Below are 13,882 nucleotides of genomic sequence, written 5' to 3'. Positions count from 1 at the left end.
AGTCACCCAAGTTCAGCCCCAACAGGTCAGGCAGGCTTGGACTCACGAGGCTAGCCTGAGCCACCACCTGTGCTGAGAGGCCCACACTGCTATTTTTAGTGCACTAAGTCAAGCTGAGCTAGCGCGAGTCTGTCTAACCGTGCAGGGAATCACGTCTTATGTTCTCCCAGCTGCAGTGTAGATACTTGCACTGCTAGCCTGTGCTGAAGCCTGCACCTCCACCGCTACATTGCTACTGTTACCTGTGCTAGTTAGATTAAAGCTAGTATGTGCATGCCTACTTGTGCTACAATCACACCTTCACTTGCAGTACAGAGCTACAAAAGGCCCTTTTATTGCAGCTGTTGCTTAGCTGCTGTTCTCTCCCTTCCCACCAACTTTTTCCTTTTCTTTCAAGTTTGTCTGCTAAAACAGAGTAGCTGGCTCACGAGATAAGGTCAGGAGGGCCAATAAATCGAGGCTGATGTAATCATCTTTAAAAGTCACCTCTGCTGCCATGCCTACAAAATACTTGACAAGAGAATTAGCGAACCACAACGCTGCTTATTACACTAATTTTTTGATTTCCGTGATTCTGCAGTCACCTAGTTGTGCAACCATAGATAAGTCACTTAACTTTCTATCAGTGCATCAGATTAGCTGTCTGTAAAATGGATATATCTTACTTGCCTTGAAAGAGGGGTATTGTAAATGGTTACTTAGTTCATGGGGTGGAGTGACATTTAATTGGTGTGTATTATGTTCTTTGAGTTCTTTGGATGAAAGGCATTCTATAAATCCTGTTTGTATTAAAGTTGAAAAACCTTTGGCACGCTGATTACAATGTACAAATTCAGGTATCAAGAATAAACTGGGGGAAATAACTGTGGCTCTGTGTAGAGGCACATGTTGTTTTAAAAGAGGAAAAATACAGAAAGAGAGGTTACAGCAGAGCAAAAGGACAACCAGAATAATGCAGTGATTCAGGGGTCTGTTACTCAAAATATGCTAGAGGCACTAAGTATGTGTTCTTTGGGAAAGAAGGGGATCTCACTGAGGTAAGAGGGGATCCCACTGAGGTTGACATAGTTCTTAAGGGAACTGAAATAATGGATCCTCTAAGACTATTCTGAGCTAGAGTCAAGAACAAAAATAAGGGGTTACAAACAAGCTTCAGGAAAGGCAGGGTAGCAAAGGAATTCAGGCAGACTTGCTCTTTGGCACAGATGGTTATTAATACTGTGCAGCCTCCAGAATGAAAGTAACAGAGAAGCAACTGATATAAATAGTTCTTGAAAATGCGATGGATGGGTATTTGAAAGAAAATATGTGGCAGACATGTGCTGACTTAAAGGAGGGGACTGTCCTAGATAGGTCTCCTGGCTTCCTTCCCTACATCCTGCCTTTCTGTGAACAGAGTTGTCTAGACAGATGTTTTGCAGCCCACAGTGGGAAACAGCGAAAGATGTGCCAGATTGTGGTAGAGGCACCGTTTGTTTCGGGGCATACACACCAAAGCAGTATATTCTACAACCACTATGGCAATCACACCCATCTTCCACCCTTAAAGTTGCATCTATATAGAACATGCTGTGTCTTGTTCAGCAATGCAGTTTACTAAATGTCATTTTGGTTTAGTGTTTAGGTGGTAATTGATACTTGAAAATTTTTCACTTCATGCACAGCATGATACTATGTGATTGTCCTCTGTTCTTCAAAACAGGAGGCATAAATATCTTCAGTCTATAGTCAATCAAACTAAACATCAATTTGTATATGCAGTTACGCTATGTGTATATATAGAGAACAAAGACTGGGATTTCCTTCCTTTTGATCAAGCCCTCTCCATCCTCTATAATTACCACACAACATATAGGCACCCAAGCATTACTAGGATTAAAAATGGTTTCCCACATCAGTGCTATGCTACCATAATTATTTTTAAGTTGATGTCATACCCTAAAATGCATTGAAGGAATTTAAACACTCTTGATCTGCACTAAATAGAGTGATGCTGGAATGGAGAAGCCACATGGTCAGTCAGGCACCTACACAGTCTGGTGCCCTGTGGCAGATCATAGGATTTTGTAGTTTTCTTCTTCAGTATTGAACTCAAAGGGAAATAGCAAGCGACAGGCAAATCTCAAAATAACTAAAAGTTTGGTTTACTTAATTTTTCACTGTTTAGGATGTTTTTCCATATTGCTTTGATTTGCAAATCAGGCTGGGAATTTAATGAGAACAAGCTTTTTCATGAGATTGCTGGAATTTAATTAGCTTGTGTGGCAAACTGTTTGATATGAGTTTTTACATGCTATAACATGATTTTAATAATTGGTGTACTGTGTGTGTGTCTTATAAATATATCTGTCTTCAGCTATGGGGCATATAAATGACCAACCTCATTTGTATGGTAATGGAGTACTCCAAAAGGTGACGCTTATAACTGTTAGTCCCATAAAGAATCAGGCCTCTTTGAAGTGTCTCAGTTTAAGCACACAGAAATTGAGGCTCTCTAACATCACTAGTCACTTCTTAAAACATAGGTTGTAATCTTTAGATTTCACAACAATCCATAAAGATAACTAAGGCAGTGCCACTTCTCAGAGCTATTGTTTCTTGCTGTCTGCATAATAGAGAAGACAACACTATATCATTTCAAACTTGGGTCACATTATCCAGGGTTTTTTCCAGCTATGAGGGCTAGACATTTAATTTTTAAAATGAAAACAGATTCTGGAGTACAATTCTTCAGCAAGGGATGGATTCTGCTGAAACTGTTGAGCTACAAAATACACAGGCCCTTGATTATTAGTGAGTTAGTAATTTTGCCTTTAGAGCAGCTCACAGGAATGGAGAAGGCCATGATCTTCCAAAGCAATACCATAAAACAGCTTGTGAAGGCCACTGAGAGTACAAATAAGGTAAAGGGACAGAAGGGGGATGATATAAGGCTTTGTTACTCCTTGTTTTAGCTGATCATATTTTGGTTCTTCCAGCTGAAGATGAAATAATAAAGTTGAGAAGTATTTGGAAATGAAAACAAGAAGTTAATTGAAACCTTAATGAGCTTTGCTTTGATTGAAGTTTTATGTAGGTTTTTAGTTTATCCAAATTGCCACCCCTACAAGGTTAACAGTACTTTGGATTTCTGTAGCACCTTTCATCTGAGAACCTCCAAGCACTTTGCAGACATTAACTTAATTAAGTTTCACAGCACTCCTGTGAGCCAAGCAATATTTAAATAAGGATCACTTCACCAAGCACTGAAATGTAGCTATCCTTGGGGTGGAATGTGGTAACTATTTAATAGCGCATAGCACACCAGTTTAGGTGGGAAAGTGGAGCAGAATCTATCAAATTGAAGCTGCAGGGAAAATCTAGCTAGGTACCAGGAATTACCTTTGTTGGAATTTGTTCAGGATACCAAGGTGAACACCCCTCTTCTTAATTGCATACAAAGTGCCATTAAATCGTTGGCTACAAGTGATCAGGAACTTGCTGTTAGAGTTATCCAAAATATAGCTACATTTTAGTGCTGGGAGAAGTGGTCCTTTTGAAAACATGACTAGCTCACAGGAGTGCTGTGAAGCTTAATTAAATTGATTGTGTTTACTAGAGGTAACAGATCTCTCTCTGACCTGCAAGCCTCAATATTGGTTTGACACTAATTCGGAGAAGAACATGTTACCTGCTCTGTCATCAATAGCACTACCTGCAGCACCTAGTTTTCACTTGGAAATTTGCCATGCGGTCCAACCCTGCTGAATTTATGACATCTGATGGGATCATTGCACAAGGTAGTACTACTCTCTCAGATAGCTTTACACTGCAACAGAGGATGGACTGTAGTTTCTGAGGGTTTATTTAACTTTCACATTCAAACCTGTATTAATCAATCCTGTATGTGAATTTACCATTACTGCCATGTTAAACCCCCAATAAAGGATTTTGGGATTCTGTTGAGTGCTACACAATACAAACAGACTTTTTGGTAAATGTTTCCCTTTTGGGGGCATAATTTTCAGTGATCTGTACTTTTAATGTGCACCCTACTACTTTTGTCATGATTGGGAAACTTCACTGAGGAGGGGAGGGGAAAAGAGGGATTGTGCCTGTGGTGATCCCTGCTTGCTTCAGAAAGTTGAATTAGAACATTCATAGGTCAGCAATGCAGTGGCCGTTGAAACTCACTGTAGGTAGACAAAAAGAAAAGGAGTACTTGTGGCACAAGTACTCCTTCTCTTTTTGCGAATACAGACTAACACGGCTGCTACTCTGAAACCTGTAGGTAGACAGAAAGTTTTTCCTACTCTGCCCAGTGATGACATCTTCTTTACATAAAAAGAAACTGTTATGTAGACCCTAGTTTTTCTAGATTTCATTTGCCTTACATTTAGCGTATGTTTTATTTTACTAGTGCATCCGGGTGCTGGGCAAACCAACAAGCAAAAGGGTTCCTCTGTGTTTACCTCCTTCTTAGGTAAATATTTTTTCTATTAACTTACTTTTGCTTTTTAGCAACTTATTGAAAGCCGTTTAAATGTGGGATGCAGGTGATATTATGGAAAACTCTGTTCTCGTCATAATCAAGCTTGCAGCTGGTTTTCCATTATAAGCCAAGTTTGGATTTTCTCCCCTCCCAGCAGCTTCTAGACCAATTAGATCAATCCACCCAAAATGTCATGTTCCTAAACTTTTGGTTAGGGAATGTGTGGAGGAAATGGGACAAGACATGAGATATGGGGATTACTTAGATGGTTTGTGTGACCATTAGAGGAATAGGTTTGTGTTCAGCTATGAATTCCATTTGGTTTTATGAACGCTAGCTGTACTTATAAAAGTCACTGTAAATTAGATCATCCCTTTGGTAACAGGAACCTGGCATAGTAAGGAGCTATGTCTGCAAAGGTGTGATAAAACACTCAATACCCACCTGCAGAAGTAAAGAAACAGATTGATAGAGCCAGAAGAGTTCCCAGAAGTTACCTACTACAGGACAGGCCTAACAAAGAAAATAACAGAACGCCACTAGCGGTCACCTTCAGCCCCCAACTAAAACCCCTCCAACGCATTATTAAGGATCTACAACCTATCCTAAAGGATGACCCAACACTCTCACAAGTCTTGGGAGACAGGCCAGTCCTTGCCTACAGACAGCCCCGCAACCTGAAGCAAATACTCACCAACAACCACATACCACACAACAGAACCACTAACCCAGGAACTTATCCTTGCAACAAAGCCCGTTGCCAATTGTGCCCACATATCTATTCAGGGGACACCATCACAGGGCCTAATAACATCAGCCACACTATCAGAGGCTCGTTCACCTGCACATCCACCAATGTGATATATGCCATCATGTGCCAGCAATGCCCCTCTGCCATGTACATTGGTCAAACTGGACAGTCTCTACGTAAAAGAATAAATGGACACAAATCAGATGTCAAGAATTATAACATTCATAAACCAGTTGGAGAACACTTCAATCTCTCTGGTCACGCAATCACAGACATGAAGGTCGCTATCTTAAAACAAAAAAACTTCAAATCCAGACTCCAGCGAGAAACTGCTGAATTGGAATTCATTTGCAAATTGGATACTATTAATTTAGGCTTAAATAGAGACTGGGAGTGGCTAAGTCATTATGCAAGGTAGCCTGTTTCCTCTTGTTTTTTCCTACCCCCCCCCCCAGATGTTCTGGTTTAACTTGGATTTAAACTTGGAGAGTGGTCAGTTTAGATGAGCTATTACCAGCAGGAGAGTGAGTTTGTGTGTGTATGGGGGTGGGGGGGATGTGAGAAAACCTGGATCTATGCAGGAAATAGCCCGACTTGATTATGTAAAGAGTTGTCACTTTGGATGGGCTAGCACCAGCAGGAGAGTGAATTTGTGTGGGGGGGTGGAGGGTGAGAAAACCTGGATTTGTGCTGGAAATGGCCCACCTGTTGATCACTTTAGATAAGCTATTACCAGCAGGACAGTGGGGTGGGAGGAGGTATTGTTTCATATTCTCTGTGTGTATATAAAGTCTGCTGCAGTTTCCACGGTACACATCTGATGAAGTGAGCTGTAGCTCACGAAAGCTCATGCTCAAATAAATTGGTTAGTCTCTAAGGTGCCACAAGTACTCCTTTTCTTTTTGCAAATACAGACTAACACGGCTGTTCCTCTGAAACCTGTCAAAGAGCATCAGCACTGAATGGCTCTCACCTGCTTAAACAATGGGGTTTCTGCCAGCGGGGTCATTGCCTTTAAGTGAATTATCTCTTCACAGAAACCTGTCTGGGGAATGGGGGCTGGAATCCTCCTTAGCTAGAGCATGTGACTGGAAAAGCTACAATTTTATCCAGGTGTCCACCTTACAAAATTGGCAGACGGGGTGTGGAGGTGTGCATAAAGACTGTTTTAAAGGTGGGGGGGGGGAGGTTGACAGTGCAGTCACATATTAGATTACAACACTTAAACCAAATTTTTCAAAATTTTGTGTCTAAAGTTAGGCTCCTTAATTCATAGATAGACCATTTTTATTGAGGTGCCTGGATTTTCAGGAGTTCTGAGTTTCCAAAAAATTCCTAAATTCAAGTCCATAAAAACTCCAGGTATACAGCACCTTTGACAATCAGGCTGCTTGTATTTGGATTCCTAAATGTGTATTGAGCAGCCTAACACTAGGCAGCAATATGTCCTGTTATGCTCAGGGTTTTTATACCAGGTACATCACCATGCTAACTGAGCACCAAGCCTGGGATTTTCAAAGAAGCATAAGGATGATAAACACCCATTGAATTTCAATGGGTTTGGACACCTAAATTCCTTGACCTCCTTTGACAAACCCTGTGCAACTCTGAAAATGTTAGCCTTTGAGTTTTCTCATTTCCTGTGCAGTATTGTTAAAATAGCTCACCAAACACATTTGTTTAAAGGGGCATGTGGAGAGTGGGTTATGATTAAAAACTCAAGACTAATTGCGGAGAAAGAAAGAATCTTAAAGTTAACTAAGTTGTTTTGAGGAGAAACTAACTTTGAGAAAACTTTAAATATTACATTGGATCGGAAGAGATCAGCTGTTTACAAAATATATTCACTAGTGGAAGGTGGGAATTATTAATTATTATTATTATGTATTATTATTTATTTGTATTATTGTAGAACCTACATGTCCTAGGCATGGACCAGAACCCCATTGTGGTAGGTGTTTTACGAACACAGAACAAAGAGACAGTCCCTGCCCCAAGGTGCTTCCAGTCTAGGGCCTGCTCTACACTATTAAGTTAAGTTAACTAAGTCGCCTTGCAGTGACCTAGCTGTGCATGTATCTCTGCTCAAATTTATCTCTGGCCAATGTAAGCACCCTATTATGGTAACACAGTAACACTAGCTCCCCAAACGGCATTGAGCTGTGGTCGACCTACTGAGGTCAACGCAGTACAAGTGTAGACACTGTGTGACTTCTTTTAGTGTTAAGTCTTCCCACAGCTGTACCATAATGCCTGACAGTGGGCTCTCTGGTCACAATTGTGAACTCCACTACCCAGGGTTCACGGAGACCGGAAGCCACCTCCCCTCCCTTTTTTTAACTTCCCCTCTCCTGCATATTTTTGAAATGCCTTTTCCTGATTGTCCAGCTGGGTGAGCACACTTACCATCTCTCGTTGCATGCAACTGCCCAACCAACCATGCCACCCCCACACATTAGACACACTCCTGCCTGGAGTAGACAGGAGATGTTTGATCTCCAGGATCTGTGCGGGTACAGCTACGGACCAGTCATAAGAATGTGGACATCTACGAAAAGATCTCACAGGGGATGCAGGCAAATGGATACAACAGGGATCAGCAGCAATGAAAGTGAAAGAACTGTGGCAGGTATATCACAAAACCAGGAAGGCCAGTAGTTGATCTTATGCCCAGCTACAGACCTGTCACTTTTACAATGAGCTGCATGCCATACTTGGCAGAGACCCCACCGTCCCCCTGCAGACCACTGTGAATAGCTCGGTGTAGCCTGAGACACAGAACCCTATCGTGAACAGCAAGGAGGAAGAGAAGAGGGAGGCCATGCTATGCCATGGAACAGGGGGCATCCAGCTACGCCATGTTTTTATGAGACTTTATTGCAGTCGAGACAGTCCCTTCAAACAAGAACAGATGAGCCTGATGAAGGGAAAGAAACCTTGGGTAAGTGTGTGCATGCATTTTTTCTTCTAATGTTTAAATGTAAAGATGGTGTCCAATCCAACCCCAAGTTAACAGGATTCCTGTATTAACTTTTCATCATTTTATTCATGTGAGAGGAGGTGGTGGTACAACAAACAGAGATTAGCATTGTTACCTGCTTTTCATTCCCCCGAAGTATTATGGAGGGGTGTGGGGTATTGGGGGGCAGGATGCAAACCAGTTTGTTTCCATATATACAGACATAGGCGCCGACTTCTACTGGCACTGGAGGGTCCTCGACCCCCTTCTGCTCCCGGCCCTGCCCTGCCCTGACTCCACCCTGCCCTGCCCCCTCCTGCCCCCATTCCAACCCCTTCCCCAAAGTCCCTGCCCCAACTCCACCCCCTCCCTGCCTCTATTCTGACTCCTTCCCCAAATCCCCACCCCGGCCCCACCTCCTCCCCTGAGCGCGCCACATTCCCGCTTCTCCCCGCTCCCTCCCAGAGCTTGCTACAGTTGTTTGGTGGCAGCAAGCACTGGGAGGTAGGCTGAGGAGCGGGGATGCGGCACGCTCAGGGGAGGAGGCAGAGGAGGAGGTGAAGCCGGAAGGGGAGCTTGGCTGCCACTAATTTTTCCCTGTGGGTGCTCCAGCCCCTATGAATACAGATGTCCCTTGTATCCTCTTGAGAGATCCTAATGAAACTAGAGGTGTTCTGCAGTCCTCTCCCAAAGGTTTCTAGGAATGGCAGCCTTATTTCCTCCTCTGCGATAGGACATTTTCCCACGCCACTCTGTGATGACTTAAACTGGCACCATTGCAGTAAACAGGCGAGCAGTATACGGGCTTTTTATTATTTCACGCAACCAAACAATTTCCTCCTCATTTTCTCCCCCCCCTCCCCCCCAATGCCTGGTGAGTAATACTCACCATGGCTGGGGCTGCAGAGCAGGGCTGTGCAGAGGCACTCCATAACTGAAGTGTCAATAAGCATTTCTTGTTTAGATTATGGGAACAAGGGAAGGGAGTTCTGAAACTTATCGTTCAGTTTCCATTGTCAATTCAATGATATATCTATCTGTTTTATCTGTAGCTGTTGCAGCCTTCGGGGTGTCCTTTCCACACCCAAGTGGAATGCTTGAACCTTGATGAGATGAGAAAGAAGCGGACTAGGGAGGACATGTTCAGTGAGATTCTGCAAGCCAGTGCTGCACTGGACTGTGAACAGACAGCCTGGAAAGTGAATATAGCAGGCAGCCTGGGGAAGGAAAGAGTGGACAGGAGAGACCCAGGAGTCCCAGCAGGAAAAGGAGAAGGAGATGCATCAGGACATAATGGGGCTGCTCAGGAAGCAAACATAAATGCTACAGACTCTTGTTGGCCTGCAGATCCAACAATCATGGGCTCACCTCTCTTTGCAGTCACAGGAGAACTCCATTTTAGCACCTCCCTGTGCCCCCCAATGTTCCATGTGACACTAGCCTTTGGGAGCCCTGGTTGGTGTATGTGCATCTGAAATGGTCAGGAATGTTTTCTATCGTTTTTAATGTTAACGTTGCATTTCATTAATTTATTTTTGAAGTTTGTATTGTATTGTATTTCAATTACACAGAATTGTTTTGCACTGGATTGTTTTGTACATCCCTCGGCCCACGCCGCTTCCTGCAGCTCCCATTGGCCTGGAGCAGCAAACCGTGGCCAGTGGGAGCCGCGATCAGCCGAACCTGCAGACGTGGCAGGTAAACAAACTGGCCCGGCCCAGGCAGGGGCTTTCCCTGCACAAGCAGTGGAACAAGTTTGGGAACCACTGCATTATGGGATAGAGACATTTTCATGATGGGAACTGACCCCTTGCTCCCAGTGACCCCTGCATAAGTTGTTTCAGGCCCACCATGCCTTGCAAAAATTTCCCAAAATTCAGTGCGCTGAATGATGGGAAGTGGCATGATGGGATACCTAACCATGGCGCATTGACACAAGCATGCCTGGTGAGTATGCACAGCGCTGACACAAACAACCAAATATGTGAAATGCCAACAGACCCTGGTCATCGGCAGGCAGGATCAAACCTGGGACCTCAGTGCATGAGCCTCTACCGCATGAGCTAAAACCCAACTAGGTGTTAGCTAATGCTGTGGAGCAAACTCATTTAATTTTCTCTAAGTGGTCTCAGTGCCACTAGATGGGACAGAACACCACACCCAGAAGGTGTGTGGGTTACATATGCACACACATGAATAATATACTAATGGTGGCAGCTTTAAGTTGACATAATTTGCATTGACCAACGTTTGTACTGTAGACATGGCCTAGATATTAGACAAGAAACAACAGATAACTACGGACAGATGGGGGAGTACAAGTAAACAGTGAGACAATATTGGTAAACAGAATAGGCTGTGGTCTCTACACACTAGCAGCCGAACGGTTGTCAAGTTTATAGGCATCATGGCAAAGGAAGGTTTTGAAGATGGATAATGAGGTACCTTTGCAGATGTTTACAGGGAGTGCCTCCCAAGCATAGTGGTGCTTGTTTGAAAAGTTCACAAATGGGCAATGGAAACTGGCATCATGGGCCAACTGGAGGCAAGCATCAACAGCTTGATAGTGACTAAAAGGTGATAGGTAGGGTGGGGATTTTTTTTAATTCACCAACCAACTTTTTTAAAATTAATAATGGGCCTGAAATAAAACTCTAGCTCCAAACACCTCCAATCTTCAAAGAAGTTCAGACCATGCTCTGAATTTCACATGTCTGACCCATTTCTACGTTTGCATATATATTTATGTAAAAGGGCAGCAATGGACAGACTTACAGGTGCAAACTTAAGACTCTTCCCAGTTTAATTTTCTTGATATGCCACAAATAACTGGCCTCTGAATCACTGGTTTTGAACAAACTTTCACATTGTTTACACAGCTGTCTTTTAATTCAGTTTCCTATTTCAGTGATGGGACAAATCCTTCTCATTGAGAGAATTCAGCATATGAGTCAAACCGGAAAGATTGGGTTAGCTGGCAACCACTTTGACTGTGGTTTGAGCACCAGAGGATGCATTGCATCAACTCTTAGCCTTGCTGGTTACAAACTCTGTTGTTTGTCCTTCAGGGGATTTTGTTTATTTTTATTTTTTTAAATCAAATACAAAACAGGTGTTGTAAGAATAAATAGCCAAACTAAAACCAGGAAGTGGTTAGAAACAAGTCAACAGTAGCTAGCTGATTTTGAGCCAGGGAAGAATAATCAGATGAACTGGTCCCATTGTCAGTGTATTCAATTTTGAAGTTGCTGGCTTTTGGTGTTGTAATAGTGCCCTCAGTAGAGTAGCTGTCAGAATCAGCCTCTGGGTTTTAGGCCTCTAGTGAGAGATGACTTAGTCAGGCTTCATTGTTCCTAGTCTGTGGATGAACAGGGTGACATGTTGTTCTTTATAAAATTGCACAAGATGCTTGCACCTTGAGTATAGCTCAGCTCACCTGGTCTCCCACCTGCAGCTCTTTGTCTCCTCTTACATGGCCCCTAACTCTGGAACGTCCTTCCTAGTTCAATGTACCATCCAACCTCTCAGTCTTTCTTCAGAGCACTCCTCAGAACTCACTTTTGGTTAGTTTTCATCTCTTACCTTCTTAATTCCTTAACTCCTGACACTATGGGGAAGGCGCTAACAGGATCCTTTCTTAACAGTAAACCAGGACTAGGTGAGTGTTATATCTCAACTTAAACTTTGAGCTCCTTGGAAAAGGGACTTGTCACTTTTATGTCCTTCCACTGGAGAAAATTCCCAGTTTAATCAGTGGGGGGTTTCTGAGTGTAAATCCACAGGATCAGCCTCCAGCTCTTTATGGATCCAGGATTCTCAAGATCTCAACTTTTCAATCTTCCAAAGGATTGGCATACACCACTGTGCTGATGAGAACTACCTGACTGGTATTCCTTACGTAACACCTGGGAAGTACTCTGTTTAAAAAGTATACTGGTATTTTATGTTGGAAATTGTTTGGCAATGAATGAGTTAATAATCCAAGATTCTGTGTGGATAAGATCCATTGGCTTTCAGAATTTTTTTTAATAGGCCTTGTAAGGCCATTATTGTGCTTTGGAACAAAAAAATCCACTGCACCTACGTGCAGAGAGTTCATCTGGTGTCATCACTTATCTCCTTGGATCCATCAGCACTCACTGACAAATGATGAAACTGGATCCATGTCGGGCATAATTTGCTCAGATATGTATTTTGTCTAGATTTAATCCCTCTAGTATTGACAAATTGAACACACTGACTAACACAGCAATGACAGTTTCAGTAGACAGTGTATGTTAGATTTAGGATTATTATCCTTCACCCTGGAGATACGACACTAGAGATGGAATTAAGTGGTCTCTATTGTAAATGCCTCAAACATCTTTTAGTTCCTCATGACTTTCTCTTACATTTGTTTTATAAAAATATAAAACTGATCTGCGTAAATACAGATTAATTATTGTAGAATCAAGCCATAGTACATGTCTGTGGCTGAAGCTAGAAAAATTCAGACGTAGAAATGAAATGCACATTTTGAACAGTGTGGAACAATTTACCTAGGGATATGATGGATTTTCCATTACTTGTAATATTTTAATCAAGATTAAATGTCTTTCTAGCTCAACCAGAAATTACGGGTTTGATGCATGAATTACTCGGTGAAATTCTGTGTTCTTTATTATGCAAACTAGATGGTCATGATTTAGATTATCATAATCCAAACCCTTCTGGTCTTAAAATATGTGAATATAGGAAGAGTAATGGCATGTGTTATCGTACCATTCTGGTGTATTCATTTAGTCAGTTTATCTTTTTATTAGTATTGTTATAAAGGGGGTTTAATAATTCAAAATACTCATTTAAAATAGTAAAAAGTCTATTTCTAATTATATTTCATTCTTTACAGAAATAGTCTCTAATGAGATCTAGCCTTTTCACACTGCTAAGGCAGCATTCTCTGCTGGCTTCAGATTCCCAGCAGAGAATTCCACTGGCATAAAGGAACTCTCTGCTAGATGTTACGATGTCTGACCCATATCTGCACCTCACAGTTCTCCCCACAGGACCCTACCTAACTGGTGCAATTTAGAATGATCTGGCAGCATCTCTAAGTGGTGCTGGGGCTAGGGCCACCCTCAAAATCAAGCAGCTATTCATAGCTCCCTGATGTTGCCCCCTGCCTCCGCAGGAGAGAATCAGGCCTGATTTAGTGCCTGATTCTGAACTGCATTTTGATCAAGAAGGCTACATTCTATGTTTTGACATTTTTGATTTGAAACTCATTCTAATTTTTGTTTCGCTAAAAGTTTCAATATTTTGACTTTCCATTCCAATTCAGAATGGAAACTCGTTGGGAAATGGTGACATTTTCCATGGGACAAATACACAATTTTCTGAATAGCTTTACTCCTAGGGGTTCGAACCAACACCTCTAATTCAGTTTTAGCGAGTACATATATGTTGTAGGCAATGTAAGCAGTGACAGTCAAACTTCTGGATAATCATCTGAGTTTGGTTATTCCAACCTCTTGGATCCTCAAAACTGATCAAGAAAACTCAAAAGAACAGCCTTTTTCCTGGCGCTATTTATATATCCTGCTTCCTGTCAAGTCGGAAATATCTCAAAACCAGCTTCTCTCACTGTATGTCAGCATTTTAATTTCTGACACCAGCCCGCAACAAGAATGGGAGATGAGAGTGAAAATAAAAAATAATGAAA

The 13,882-nt window shown here is 42.2% G+C and overlaps 1 protein-coding gene across 1 annotated transcript in view; it reads left to right on the top strand.

Annotated features, from left to right (window-relative positions):
• The window catches only part of BBS9 (Bardet-Biedl syndrome 9), a 455,972-nt gene that overhangs the window by 418,320 nt on the left and 23,770 nt on the right, over positions 1-13,882 (top strand). The window lies entirely within an intron of this gene.

The sequence above is a fragment of the Caretta caretta genome, chromosome 2 (genome assembly GCF_965140235.1).
Source record: "Caretta caretta isolate rCarCar2 chromosome 2, rCarCar1.hap1, whole genome shotgun sequence".
NCBI lineage: Eukaryota > Metazoa > Chordata > Testudines > Cheloniidae > Caretta > Caretta caretta.
Note: the sequence above shows the minus strand (reverse complement) of the source record. Positions and strands in the feature narration are given on the sequence as shown.